The 13,959-nt window shown below is 36.2% G+C and overlaps 1 protein-coding gene across 5 annotated transcripts in view; it reads right to left on the bottom strand.

The window, feature by feature from the left end:
- The window catches only part of PRKG1 (protein kinase cGMP-dependent 1), a 1,332,247-nt gene that overhangs the window by 58,740 nt on the left and 1,259,548 nt on the right, over positions 1-13,959 (bottom strand). The window contains exon 1 of one of the 5 annotated variants that reach the window (XM_032245681.1): positions 4,336-4,340. The exons of the other annotated variants lie outside the window; for them this stretch is intronic. The gene's annotated coding sequence lies outside the window, so the exon portion shown is untranslated. Of the gene's footprint in view, positions 1-4,335; positions 4,341-13,959 lie in introns of those variants that run through there. 5 annotated transcript variants of the gene reach the window in all.

Here is a 13,959-nt window from a genome sequence, read left to right as displayed (position 1 = left end):
AAGAGAGCCCACATAGCCATGTCAATTCTAAGCAAAAAGAACAAAGCTGGAGGCATCACACTACCGGACTTCAAACTATACTACAAGGCTACAGTAATCAAAACAGCATGGTACTAGTACCAAAACAGAAATATAGACCATTGGAACAGAACAGAAGCCTCGGAGGCAATACAACATATTTACAACCATCCAATCTTTGACAAACCTGACAAAAACAATCAATGGGGAAAGGATTTTCTGTTTAATAAATGGTGTTGGGAAAACTGGCTAGCCATGTACAGAAAGCAGAAATGGGACCCCTTCCTGACAACTTACACCAAAATTAACTCCAGATGGATTAAAGACTTAAACATAAGACCTAACACCATAAAAACCCTAGAAGAAAATCTAGGCAAAACCATTCAGGACATAGGCGTAGGCAAGGACTTCATGACCAAAACACCAAAGGCATTGGCAACAAGAGCCAAAATAGAAAAATGGGACCTAATCAAACTCCACAGCTTCTGCATGGCAAAAGAAACAGTCATTGGAGTGAATCGGCAACCAACGGAATGGGAAAAAAATTTTGCAGTTTACCCATCTGACGAAGGGCTGATATCCAGAATTTACAAAGAACTAAAACAGATTTACAAGAAAAAAACAAGCCCATTCAAAAGTGGGTGCAGGACATGAACAGACACTTTACAAAAGAAGACATACATGAAGCCAACAAACATATGAAAAAATGCTCATCATCACTGGTCATTAGAGAAATGCAAATCAAAACTACATTGAGATACCATCTCACGCCAGTTAGAATGGTGATCATTAAAAAATCTGGGGACAACAGATGCTGAAGAGGATGTGGAGAAATAGGAACACTTTTACACTGTTGGTGGGAGTGTAAATTAGTTCAACCATTGTGGAAAACAGTGTGGCGATTCCTTCAGGACCTAGAAATAGAAATTCCATTTGACCCAGCAATCCTATTACTGGGTATATATCCAAAGGGTTATAAGTCATTCTACTATAAGGACACATGCACACGAATGTTCATTGCAGCATTGTTTACAATAGCAAAGACCTGGAACCAACCCAAATGCCCATTGATGATAGACTGGACAGGGAAAAAGTGGTACATATACACCATGGAATATTATGCAGCCATCAAAAATGATGAGTTCATGTCCTTTGTAGGGACACGGATGAACCTGGAAACCATAATTCTCAGCAAACTGACAGAAGAGCAGGAGATCAAACACCGCATGTTCTCACGCACAGGCAGGAGCTGAAGAATGAGAACACATGGACACAGGGAGGGGAGCACTACACACTGGGGTCTGTTGGGGGGAAATGGGGAAGGGATGGGGGCGTGGGGAGGAGATAGCATGAGGAGAAATGCCAGATATAGGTGAAGGGTAGGAAGGCTGCAAATCATACTGCCATGTGTGTACCTATGCAACAATCTTGCATGTTCTTCACATGTACCCCAAAACCTAAAATGCAATTAAAAAAAAAAGAACTAAAAAGTTTAAAGAATTAAAAAATTAAAGAACTAAAAAGTTTAAAAGTAATTTAATGAATCTAAAGTATTTAATTATATCAATTTACTCTGGAAACTATGATCTCTTCTTCAGGGAATTTGGAATAACATTCCTTTGTTCCTGCTATTTCCAAAATTGTGGCTTCAGAAATACAGACTTTTTCATTTGAGCACTCTAGTCATGAAATAGTTCCGCTCATTTTTCAAATGCACTTTTTGAGGTGATATAGCTAACAGGAATATATAGGAAAATTGCATTTTGTGTATCTGCTGCATAAAAAAAACAATGATAATAATGCAAATATTCTGAATTTAGAAAGCACCTGTCTTCCAAGGACTTTAAAATCTCTCTAATTTATCATGGCTGATTCTTTGTGAAGATGAAATAACAAATATTTTTACTTCTATTTTGCACCTGGGTAAACCAGTTGCTGATAAGTGATTGGTTTCAATAATTAAACACTGGAAAAAATTAGGACTTTGGGCATGTTTTACATGATAGCATGTTTACACTTATTCCAAATAAATAAATTTCATTTTAAACATGATAGCAGAGAGTCACAATTTTAAAGATATTTTTATGTCAAAATCTTAAAATACCAACATACTTCAAAATTTGGATTAATATCAGTGGACCTCATCTAGCCCAACCTTCAGATTTTTTTTTTCTTTTTTGTAAAGGAACTAATCTGGAGATGGTAAGTGACTTTAGCTAAGATCATAAAGACCTAGGCATAGAAGACTGTCATTCTGACTTCTAGTCTGTAATAATTTTTACAATCTGATTCTATACGCAGTTTTTATAATGTCATTATATTTGACAACCAAAAACGAATATAAACATTATAAAATATGTTTGAGCAATGTGTTCTTTTACTACACATTTCAGTCTAGAACAATTTTGGCCTCCTTGTAGCTAAGCACTTACATGTTCTTGCCTACAATGTGGTTCCTGCCTATGTGTGTTCCAGTAAAATTAAAGGCCAAAAAGGAAAATCCACTGGTACTCAGAAGAGACATTTCAAAAATTCAGATATCAGAGCAGCATTTGTAAAAGATGAGTGAGAATACACTATCCATTGTATTTGCGTTAATGGATTGGCAAATATTCATTTTAAATGATTAATTTTGAAATTTTTTTACACAGTTTAAGAGACATTTTTCTTTTCTTTTCTTTTTTTGAGACTGAGCCTCCCTCTGTCACCCAGGTTGGAATGCAGTGGCAAGATCCTGACTCATTGCAACTTCCACCTCCTGGGTTCAAGTGATTTTCCAGCCTCAGCTTCCTGAGTAGCTGAGACTACAGGCCCATGCCACCACACCTAACTAATTGTTGTATTGTTGTAGAGACAGGGTTTCACCATGTTGGCCAGGATGGTCTTGAACTCCTGACTTCAAGTGATCCACCCACCTTGGCCTCCCAAAGTGTTGGGATGACAGGCGTGAGATACCTTGCCTGGCCAAGTTTTTCTTTTTCTAAAAAAAGGTCCATGAATAAAGAACTGGTCAGAAAGGAATTAAAGGTTTTTTCCCTCTTGGTATATGTTACTTTAACAGAATCATTGGCCGTAATAAAAAGCTCATTTATTAAGTTATTTAGTGATGATTCTTTTTTGCTTTACAGAATATAATTTCATATGTGTATTCAAACAAAAATGCAAGAATGTTGAAGTTTTCAACAATACTCATGCCAGAATAGGTATTTCCTTCATATAAATGCACAGCCATCAGAAGCTGGGGTCTAAGGAAGTTCTCTCTCATCTCAGCGCAAGCTAATTTCATCATTTTATTCTTCCGTATCTCTCTAAACCTCAGTCCTGAGTTATTTGCTTTTTATTGTAGACCAGGGTTATCCAGAGTTGGTGACTATTATGGCATGGCTACCCAGGGCCAGGGAGGTGAGGTTTAATGAGAAAGAAGATAAATGAAAATGACTACTCCTGCCTTCACTGTTGCAACAGCTCAGGCCTGTAGGTAAATATCCCTCATCCTCATGCTATTGCTTCATGCCACCCTGGAAAAATTACACATTACTACAGAGCTCTCATTGCAATTTCCATGAGGACATCTTTTCCATAGCCTTCATTTCTAAAAAAAGGAACAACAAAAGACAGCCCAAGTTTTGCCTTCAAATATAAAAATTCTTTTTCTATCCAAAGACTAAGAAGAGTCTTTGCTTTGTTTCTTTCAGGTCATTTGTTATATGAAGGTTAAAAGTATTGAAAGAAAGATGGAAACATTTAACCTTAAATCATAAAATTAGTCTTAATTATAATCTTAATCAAAGGGATCTGTCAAAACATTGAACTGGGAATAGAAGATCTAGGCAGGACTTGAACAGTAGAAGTCAGCTTTTATTTCTGGCTTCCAAATTTTTGCTGTGTTTTCTCTCATTTTTATAAAAGCCCAGGCTGTACCTTTTCTCTATGGTTACTAGCAGTGATCTTCTGAATAGAAAATCTCTGATGAATTTTGCATAACTTCATAGACAGGAGGCCAGATTTGCATAACTTCATGGACAAGAGGCTTAGGGATATAGTCATGGTTGTAGTGGGCCAAACAATGAAAATACAGTAAAATGCAACGTGTAGCAAGAAGAAAATGAGAAGACTACAAGTTACCCTCCATGGCACCTAGGAGTATAACAAAAGAAATAATCAGGGAGCCGGCTCCAGACCAACCTGTGCAAGATATCCCTTTTTCTGCAAAATGAAGACTTTGCACTGGACATGTCTACAGAGCTCACTTGAAGCTTGACAGTTCTATTATTCCAAGTGCCTGAGAGATACAGACTTTGCAGAGAGTCCTGGTACCTGTAGCTTCTCTTTTTGCTACTCTACGGTCTTCTTACCAATCCTGTCCTCCAATCCTAGACTCCTGAAGCTCCTGCCTCAGGAAAATAATACCAGAAGTTTTCATTTCATGGAGTCCTGTTTTCAGGTCTCAGTATGCAAAACAGGCAGGCAAGAGTACCTGATTTAATGCCCTAACAGTAGTTGGGGAAAATATGTCCTGGATGTCTGAAATAGAACTATAATAGATTGGAGGTTCTTCCCCTTCCCAGGATTGATATTAGAACATGGGTTGTGTGAAAAACAGACTTGATAAAACTTTGGGATTTGGCACTAGGCATCAATAGTTTAAAATGAAATTCATAAATAAGTCTATATAGCTGTTAATTACAAATGGTAATCATCACATGTATATTTTAAAGAACTATTAGTATTTATTTTATATGTATGTGACAGACACTTATTACTTGGTATACAAGTATCACAGGAAAATGTATCCAGGGTCCAAACAACTGTTCTCAAATAGTGTTTGAGAACACTATCCATTCTTGAAATGGAGAAAGCCTGTATATCTTTCTTAGTATAGAAAACACTAAGCAGAAAAGAAGAAAATGTAGCAAAATTTTTAGCATGTCAAGTTGTTTAGTAATGATGACAGGTGCGTTGATCAAATAAATTAAGTCCCAGGAAACATTTCACATTTGTTATCAAGTCACTGCCATTGGATGCAAAATTTGGCATTGTTCTATAATGCTGCCAAAAAACTGAATGATGTATCAATAAAACATTGTTTTAAACTTGAATGATGAAGCAATCTATAGGGTTTTGTTTTCTTTTGAAACTAATTTCCATACTTAATTCAGATTTTCTCAGTTTTTACTTATAGTCCTTTTTCTGGTCCAGAATCCCATCCAGAATACCATCTTATATTTATTTGCCTTATCTCCCTTCCTTGTTTTTGAGGAATATTTGTCAGATGTTTTGTAGAGTGTTCCTCAATTGGGGATAGTCTGATGTTTTTCTCATGATTAGACTGGAGTTAGGACATTCTGGGGAGGAAGAAGACCACAGAGATAAAGTGCCATTTTCATTACATCATATCAAGTGCCATACTATTGATATGGCTGATCGATAATGATATGTGAGCCTTGATCCTGCCCATAGAGTGATTCTATATTTTTTAATGCAGTGCATACTTATAGGCGCTGACAGATACAAAATGAGCTTAATTGAAATGTGGTCTTCTTCATAATTATTACCTTGGAAATATATCCCTCTCAAAATCAGATTTTATAAAGGCATTACAAATTTCCACACTGCTAAGGTTTCTGCACAGTCATTCAAAAGGGTCACAATAAAATTCACTGAGCTGGATTTGAGCAGATGACCACAATATTACAAACTGGTGTCTTTCCATACATTTTCACACAAATCACAAGAGCGAAGAGACAATGGTGAAGGGGGAAATAGCTCAATGTCTTTTCTTTTCTTCATGCATATAAAATTATTATCATAATTTTTTCTCTGAGCATACCCATTACTTGTTATTGAAGTTCAGGAAAAAAAACTGCAATCAAATTTCACTTTAGCCATAATGCTTGCTCAAATGAATGCTGCTGTAACACTTAAACTGACATTCACTTCATAAAGCTCCTCACTCTACATTTGTATATACCTAGTTGAATAGCACTAAATAATTTTCCCCATTTTTTTATAGTTGGTAAATAATAGAGTAAAATGAAAGAAACTGGGAGGGGCATTCAGGCTGATTATGACAATTCTTTATGCCATTTAACAGCTGGAGTTTATTTTTTCATATTTGACTTCCTTTTTCCCACATAGTTTTCAGAGACAGAGTTGAAAATTTGGCCACATGCTATTCTCACTCTTCTTTTGTCTTCTGGCTCCCTCTTCCTCACCTATTAAATTTTCTCTCAAGAGTTAATAACTACCAAATGCACATGGTCTAAGTGGATTAGTTGGGTTTTGCAAGTCATTTTGACAATAGAAGACGCTCTATAAAGTGATAAGAGCACTACCTTGACTTGTGGCCTCTCTTTCCCAATGGGGATGTTCAATGTCCACTTAATGTTTTCAAAGAACAGATAGTATCTGCCTGGATTCTGGGTCTGATTTACCATCCTTTAACTTTACAGTTATAAACAGACATCATAGTACTTGCCAATGCACAAGGACAGAAAACCTTTCTTTGGCTTCATCATAACAGGAAATTGCTGAAGGTGGAAGCCTTAGAAACTTGTCCTGAGTGTTGACATTTGGAGCAGGTGTCCAGCGAAGGATGCTAGGAGGAAGTCCAGGGACTTAGTGTGTGAAGCAACAGGGAGGGGCTGTCCCTCCTGAATGGAAGCAGAAGGACTCACATGGTTTTTCGTTTCTGTAGTATTTATGATATTTGGCTACTCACAATAGAAGTAAAACATGCAACTCAATGTAAATATATAAAAATATGAAATACGGGGCAAACAATTGGAAATTGAGAGAATCTGTCTTTAGCAGCAATTGTTCTATTTTTAGTGAACTATCAAGGATATTCTGGTAGTAAAGAAATTTTACTACAGCATATACTATTTGTACAAAGATACCACTTAAGATACATAATACAAAACAGAATATTATCTGCGGAGTTTTGTTTTCCATAAAAAAGATACACTGACATTCTGGAGCCAAAACTTCCACTGCTATATTGATAATTGTTTTAGAGACAACATTCTTTTTTTTTTTTGAGATGGAGTCTTGCTCTGTTGCCCAGGCAGGAGTACAATGGTACAATCTTGACTTTGAGCAATTCTCCTGCCTCAGCCTCCCAGGTAGCTGGGACTACAGGCACCCATCACCACGCCTGGCTAATTTTTGTATTTTTAGTAGAGATGGGCTTTCATCATGTTGGCCAGGCTGGTCTTGAACACTGACCTCAGGTGATCTGCTGGTCTTGGCCTTCCAAAGTGTAGAAACTACATTCTTACAGGTTTTCTTGCTAAAGTCTGAAGAATCAAAGCATCAACAAAGAAAACAAAATGACCCTCATATAATTGAGTTATTTGGCTTGCACTGTTAATCTTCATCCCCCTAAATTTTGTTCCTTCTTATGCATGAAGTTAGGAAAGGTTCAAATCTATGTTTTCCAGTAAGAGAGAGAACTTGAAATAGTTCATAAACGTTATTTTTAATTTCTAGAGTGTTACTTGCTGATTAGGAAACAAAGATGTAAACAAAAATGAGCAGCAATAGGAATCACTGCAATTTTAGGTTTCAGGCTGCTCACATACATTATCACGTGGGTTTAGAAAATACATTTGCATACAGAATGCGGTGTTGTATTGCTATCTATCTATTCTTAAATACAACAGTTTAGAGTATTTGTTCAGAGATAAGACCTTTCTTGGATAGTATAAGGAATGAAATTTGTTACCTAGCATAACAGTGAATCAAAAGTTTGCTAATTAGCAAAAGACTCTTAATTTAAGCCCTAAGTATTAGGGAAAATAAGCTAAGTGGGACAATATCTAGATCCAGAATCTTTTAAACATATTGATAAAATGTAAATATTTCTTTCCTTCTCTTCTCTTCTCTTCCCTCCTCTCCTCTCTTCTCTTCTCTCCTCTCCTTTCTCCCTTCCCTCCCCTCCCCTCCCCTCTCCTCTCTGCCCTATCCCCTTCCCCTTTCCCTTTCCCTTCCTTCTTTCCTTATTTTGAGATAAGACCCAGCCCTATTGCCCAGGCTGAAGTATGGTGGTGCAATCATGACTCACTGTGGCCTTGATCTCCTGGGCTCAAGCAATTCTCCCGCCTCAGCCTCCTGAGTAATTGGGAACACAGGCACACTCCACCATGCCTGGCTAAAATTTTTTGAATTTTTTGTAGAGGCCAGGTTTCCTCATGTTGCCTAGGTTAATTTCGAACTCCTGGGCTCAAGTGATCTTCCTGCCTTAGCCTTTCAAAGTACTGAGATTATAAGTGTGAGCTACTATGCCCACCCAAAATATAAATATGCTTTTAATAGTAACACCTAATTCCCTAATACCATCAAAAATGGGATGCTCCATGAAGACGCACATAATTCAAATTACTGAAGCTTTTTCCTTCTAAAGACCACATGGATTTCTCTTGCCCCATTAAAAAAATTGATAATCAGTATTTCTAGGATATTTGTTTTCTTCCGACCAATTAAGGAATAATCTATGTCGCAGAACATTCAGAGAAGGATGCCTGGTCAATATTTGAATGAACAATCACTGTGGTATTGCCTTTATTTAAGATGACTCCAATAATACTTCTATAATATACATTATTAGTTGATCAGGCTTTAAATATTATTTTTTGATAGAGTCAAGGAACTTGTCTTATCTCCCATAGCTCACCAAAATATACTTGTTTACTTTAAGCTATAAAGCAGATAGCCAATTTTGTGAGAATATTCCCTATACTATATTCATGCAAGTGACAAGTACCTGGCATGAGGGTGCATAAAGAAGGCAGTAATATACAACAACTGAAGCACAACCTCTGGAGCCAGTCTGCTTTGGACATATCCCAATTCTGTTACTCACTAGCCACCTAAACATGCTACTTAATTCATCTACCTCAGTTTTCTTCAACAGTTTAATGGGTATGATCAATAAACTAACTTCATTTGATTATCATAAATATTATTAAAAGAGACAATGCATGTGAAACCATGTAAGCAATCATTAACAACAATAACAAAAGATGATCATTACTTTTCTTGGAGTTTTTGCTAGTGCCATGTACTGTTTTGTTAATACTAATTGCCTGATTTTCTGTCCATGAATTTTTGGCTGATCTAAGTTTCCACTTCCCTCACCCCTTGGCTAGGATCTAGGTACGAGAGTTGCTTGGCAAGCAAACTAGAGATAAATGAGGTATTACTATATAATGTTAATGTAGGCAAATATGAATATCCAAACATGTCATAATGTTGGGGTTTGTCCCTTTCCCTAATATTCAGTTTCTTTATCCTAAATATTTTAATTGGTGGTTTTATGTTGGTCCTGGTAAACTTTGTTAACTCTTTGTAATTTGCTGTATATTACAATTTATGCTTTTTTCGCATTTAATTTCTGAACCATCTTACATATAATCAGGTACTAGCGAATAAATGAATCAAACTAAAAATGATGGAATATGTAATGAATGAAACATGGAATTTCTACAGTCTATTCTAGACCCTCAATTAAAAGAAGGGTAGGTGAAGTCTCCCTTTTTGAAATTTAAATTTAATATACTTTTCACAATTCTACTGTACTCTCAGGAAATATGGAATTTATAAGCCGTCACATGGACTAAAGAAAAGCATAAAGTTCTCATGCTGCTTCAGCACAAGATCCTTACCTTCAACTGTTCCCTGAGCTTGTTGGAGACTGACAGTACATTACAATGCTCTTAGCCACAGTCAGGCAATAGATAAAGAATCAGGCAAGAAGCACTATAATCCAAAGGCTAGACATGCCTGAAACAGATTCTTGAGAGGCATTCACAAAAGGTCTGAGATATCCTCTCTTGGATGAATTGATGTCAAAATCAGTTGCCAAGAAGCCACTCAAAGACCCCATCCTATAGCTAGACCCCTCTCCCATTTTCCTGGGGCTTACTAAATATGACTCACTTCCTTAAAGCCACCATGATGGTTTCTTTAGTAACATGCAGGTGAAAGCTATGGATATCTCATGGTGACCAGAAATTTGTAAGCGTACCTTTCAGAAGGGGAAAGCTAAATCTCAGATTTTCTATTTTCTTACCTTTGGCAAATCATTATAAATACTCTTTTGATAAAAAGGCCTTTTATAATGTCTTTACCTCTTTGAGTAATGTTTATTAGGGGACATTCTCAGAGGTAAATTTTGAAAATAAAATAAATAGAAAAGAGCAAACTCCTTCTTTACCACTTTTAATGACAAATGACAACGGAAAAAATAGTATATGGAAGGTCTAATTTTTTAGGCTCCATCAAAACATATTTGCAACAGTTCATCATGTCATAAGAGTTTATTAGCTATGCTGTTAACATGCAATTAATATCACTTGGGGATATGCTATGTCAGTGTAATAAAAATTCATAAAAAGGCTAATGTTTCTGAGATGAAATTGACATGATAAGCCACTGGAATTCACTTATTGCTATCTATTCCATTGTTTCATTGCTATCTATTCCAGCAAATGTTATCAACCACCCATTTCCACCCAGTGATGCTGACCTGAAGAGCCTGGTCTGTGTTGCACAGACTCTGACTTGCATCTTCAGTACTCTAGACATGGGCACACAAGAGCACGCTAAGACATGTCAGAAAAAGCATTCACACTGTGTGTATAATACTATTGCCATTATTATTACAGGTCCATGTGCTCCACTAAAACCGAGCAGCTACTCATGCCAGCATTGTGCCATATCCTTTCACATAATTTCATTTGGTAAAGGGGAACAGATGTTTGCTTAGGTACAAATGAAACAAGAAACACACAGAAGAGCATTAAGAATCACTGTGAAGAACTTATAATATAGGCCTCTTATTCTCAGGCTAAATTCCATCAGTTTACCTAGCAGGGATGCAGGGAAAAGATTTTCTCTAAGAGTTTAAGAACAAGAACCCCCTCTCCTCTAGCATAGATCTCCTCCTTCCAGACCAGATTCCTTCTGAGATCAGCAATGCAGTGACTTAAATCCCTGGATTAGCTGCTACCTCTTCATTTCATTTTTCTTTTTTACTATCTATTAAAAATCCAAATCAGAATACTTTTGGATTTTAAACAAAGTTAATGAAAATGAGGCTATTGATCATGGCAGTGATGCAGTTGAAAGCAATACCTGCACATACAATTGCATTACAATGAAAGATTTTCTTTTTATTCAAGAAAATGTCACCCATCTTCTGACTTCCCCTTCTCCTACCCACACTTGAACTTCAAATTTACTTGCCTTTTAAAAATTCCAAATCATGAGAAATTATATATCACCTGTTTTAGATTTTCTAACAGAAAATTAACATTCGAGTTTTGCAGTAAAACAGACATTAACGCTATGGCATCACTAACTTTCTCTGGAAAGGGAAGGAGATCTGAAATTAGAAACACAAAGTTAAGAAAATGTGGCACATATATGCCATGGAATACTATACAGCCATAAAAAGGATGAATTCCTGTCCTTTGCATGGACATCGATGAAGGTGGAAACCATCATTCTCAGCAAACTGACACAAGAACAGAAAACTAAACACTGCATGTTCTCACTCATAAGTGGGTATTGAACAATAAGTACACGTGGACACAGGGAGGGGAACATCACACATTGGGGCCTGTCAGGGAGTGGGGGGATAGGGGAGGGATAGCAGGAGTTGGGAGGATTAGGAAGGGATAGCATTAGGAGAAATACCTAATGTAGATGGTGAGGTAATGGATGCAGCAAACCACCATGGCACATGTATACCTACGTAACAAACCTGCACATTCTACACATGTACCCTAGAACTTAAAGCATAATAAATAAAAAAAGAAGTAACATTGAAATGATTTCATTGCTTACAAAACGATTTCTCACTCATTACTCATAGAAAAACAATAATAATATAACTGGGCACATGTGCAGTGCTACTTTACCCAGAAGCAGAAAATGTAAACTTCTGTGTTTTTGTTGTTAACCTTTCATTGTAATGCTATGCTATAGTTTTTGTGCTGCTTATAGAAGATGTTTCTATTATTCATGTCTTTATATTTTACTAAATGTAGTGGGTTCTCATTTCCAAATGGAACATATAGTCATCCCTCAGTATATATGAGGGATTAGTTCCAGGATCTCCTGTGGATACCAAAATCCACAGATGCTCAAGTCCCTGATGTAAGATGGTGTAGTATCTGCATATAACCTGAGCATATCCTGCCATATACTTTAAATCATCTCTAGATTTCTTATAATAACTAATACAATGTAAATTCTTTATTTACAATGTAAATAGCTGTTACACTTTGTTGTTTGGGGAATAATGACCAAGAAAAAAAGTATGTGAATGTTCAGCACAAATGCAATTTTTTGTAATATTTTTGATTTGTGGTTGGTTGAATCCACTGATGTGGAACCCAAGGATACAGAGGGTCAACTGTATTTTATTCTCTGTAATAAAATAGGACATTATGAAATGCATCACCTCAAGAAAAAAATAATCTTAGATGGTGCCACTATTAGGTAAGCAAAATTCCTTCATTTTTCCAGAGACTAAAAACCTTAAAAACAATGTGATGGGAGTTTGGACATAGCTTCTACCTTTATGCTGCTTTCATATACTTTCCTGCTTTAATTATGATAATTCATTAACTAAAATACATAAAAACAACACCCTAATCCTGTTGAACTTCTTCAAGGACCAGATGTTAAAACTCTCCAATTATATTTTTACTCCACTAATTAACACGTGTCTTTTACAGAATATGAGATCTCTTGCAATTTAGGATTTTCTGTTTGCCTATTTCATTGTAATATCGAACGGAATCTACTGACATTTAATAGCATCTGCACATTTTCAACGGAATTCAAGAATAAATCTTAGGTTCCTTTGGTGATTATGACTGACGTGTTGACCCTATTCATAAAAGTTTTTAATATTTTTTTCTCCACGGATTTTGACCTGTTCCTTTGTGATATATAAAAGATACCTAATAGTCCTGAAGGAATGTAAAGATTTTTCCTGCTCTGGAGTCTCTGTGAAATGAAAATGGCATTCACTGTCAATCTTATGATCAGGAGCTCAGCCATCTCTGCAAATGACTCACAACCCTGAGGATGGTGGGGGCAGGTTTGACCTATTCTGTGACTGGTTATGACACACATTTTTCAGTCATTATTTTTCAGCATGGAAATAAGATTTTAGTTGACTAAAACAACAAAGTATATTTTTAATGTTGGTAAAACATCACCTTTGCTCTGCATGTTTTATAATAAAAAACAAGTGGCTAAGGGTGACAGCAATTATCCTCAGCTTAATAAAAGAATAATCCTGCTGTGAGGGACAAACTATGATTCTAGGGAAATTCTGTAATCTTTTTAGTGTTTACCAATCTAATTAACTCTCTTGAGACTGGTAAATCATGCAAGTCGGTTATGCTAATAGGCACTGATAGACTGTGGTAAATAGCTTGAACTAAGACAAGGTAAAATATAAACCCTTGAAATTATTTTGGACATTTTAAGTAATTTCAGTATTATAATCAAAGCAGTATTCAAACTGTCTGTTTTCAGCAGAATCAGACAGTTTTTTGATATCACAAACTACTTTTAGCAAATTACCAATAAAAATATGCTTATGTCAGGCACTGTTATAGATACTGGCTGAGGATGAAACAGTCGACAAAACAGACCAAAAAAAAAAAAAAAAAATCAACCTCATGGCTTATATGCTGGTGAAGGAAAAAAAGAAACAAACTAAATACAGCATGTTAAACGCAGTAAGTGCTATGGAGAAGAACTGGGCAAGAAAGGGGTACTAGGCCTGATTTTAAACTATATTATAAGGCCATAGTCACCAAAACAGTGTGGAACTGGCATGAAAAAAGGAAAATAGACCAATGGAACAGAATAGAGAACCAGAAATAAACCGAAATACTTACACTCAACTGATCTTCA

The sequence above is a fragment of the Sapajus apella genome, unplaced genomic scaffold, assembly GCF_009761245.1.
Source record: "Sapajus apella isolate SASKATOON/1434 unplaced genomic scaffold, GSC_monkey_1.0 scaffold58, whole genome shotgun sequence".
In the NCBI taxonomy this organism is placed as follows: Eukaryota; Metazoa; Chordata; class Mammalia; order Primates; family Cebidae; genus Sapajus; species Sapajus apella.
Note: the sequence above shows the minus strand (reverse complement) of the source record. Positions and strands in the feature narration are given on the sequence as shown.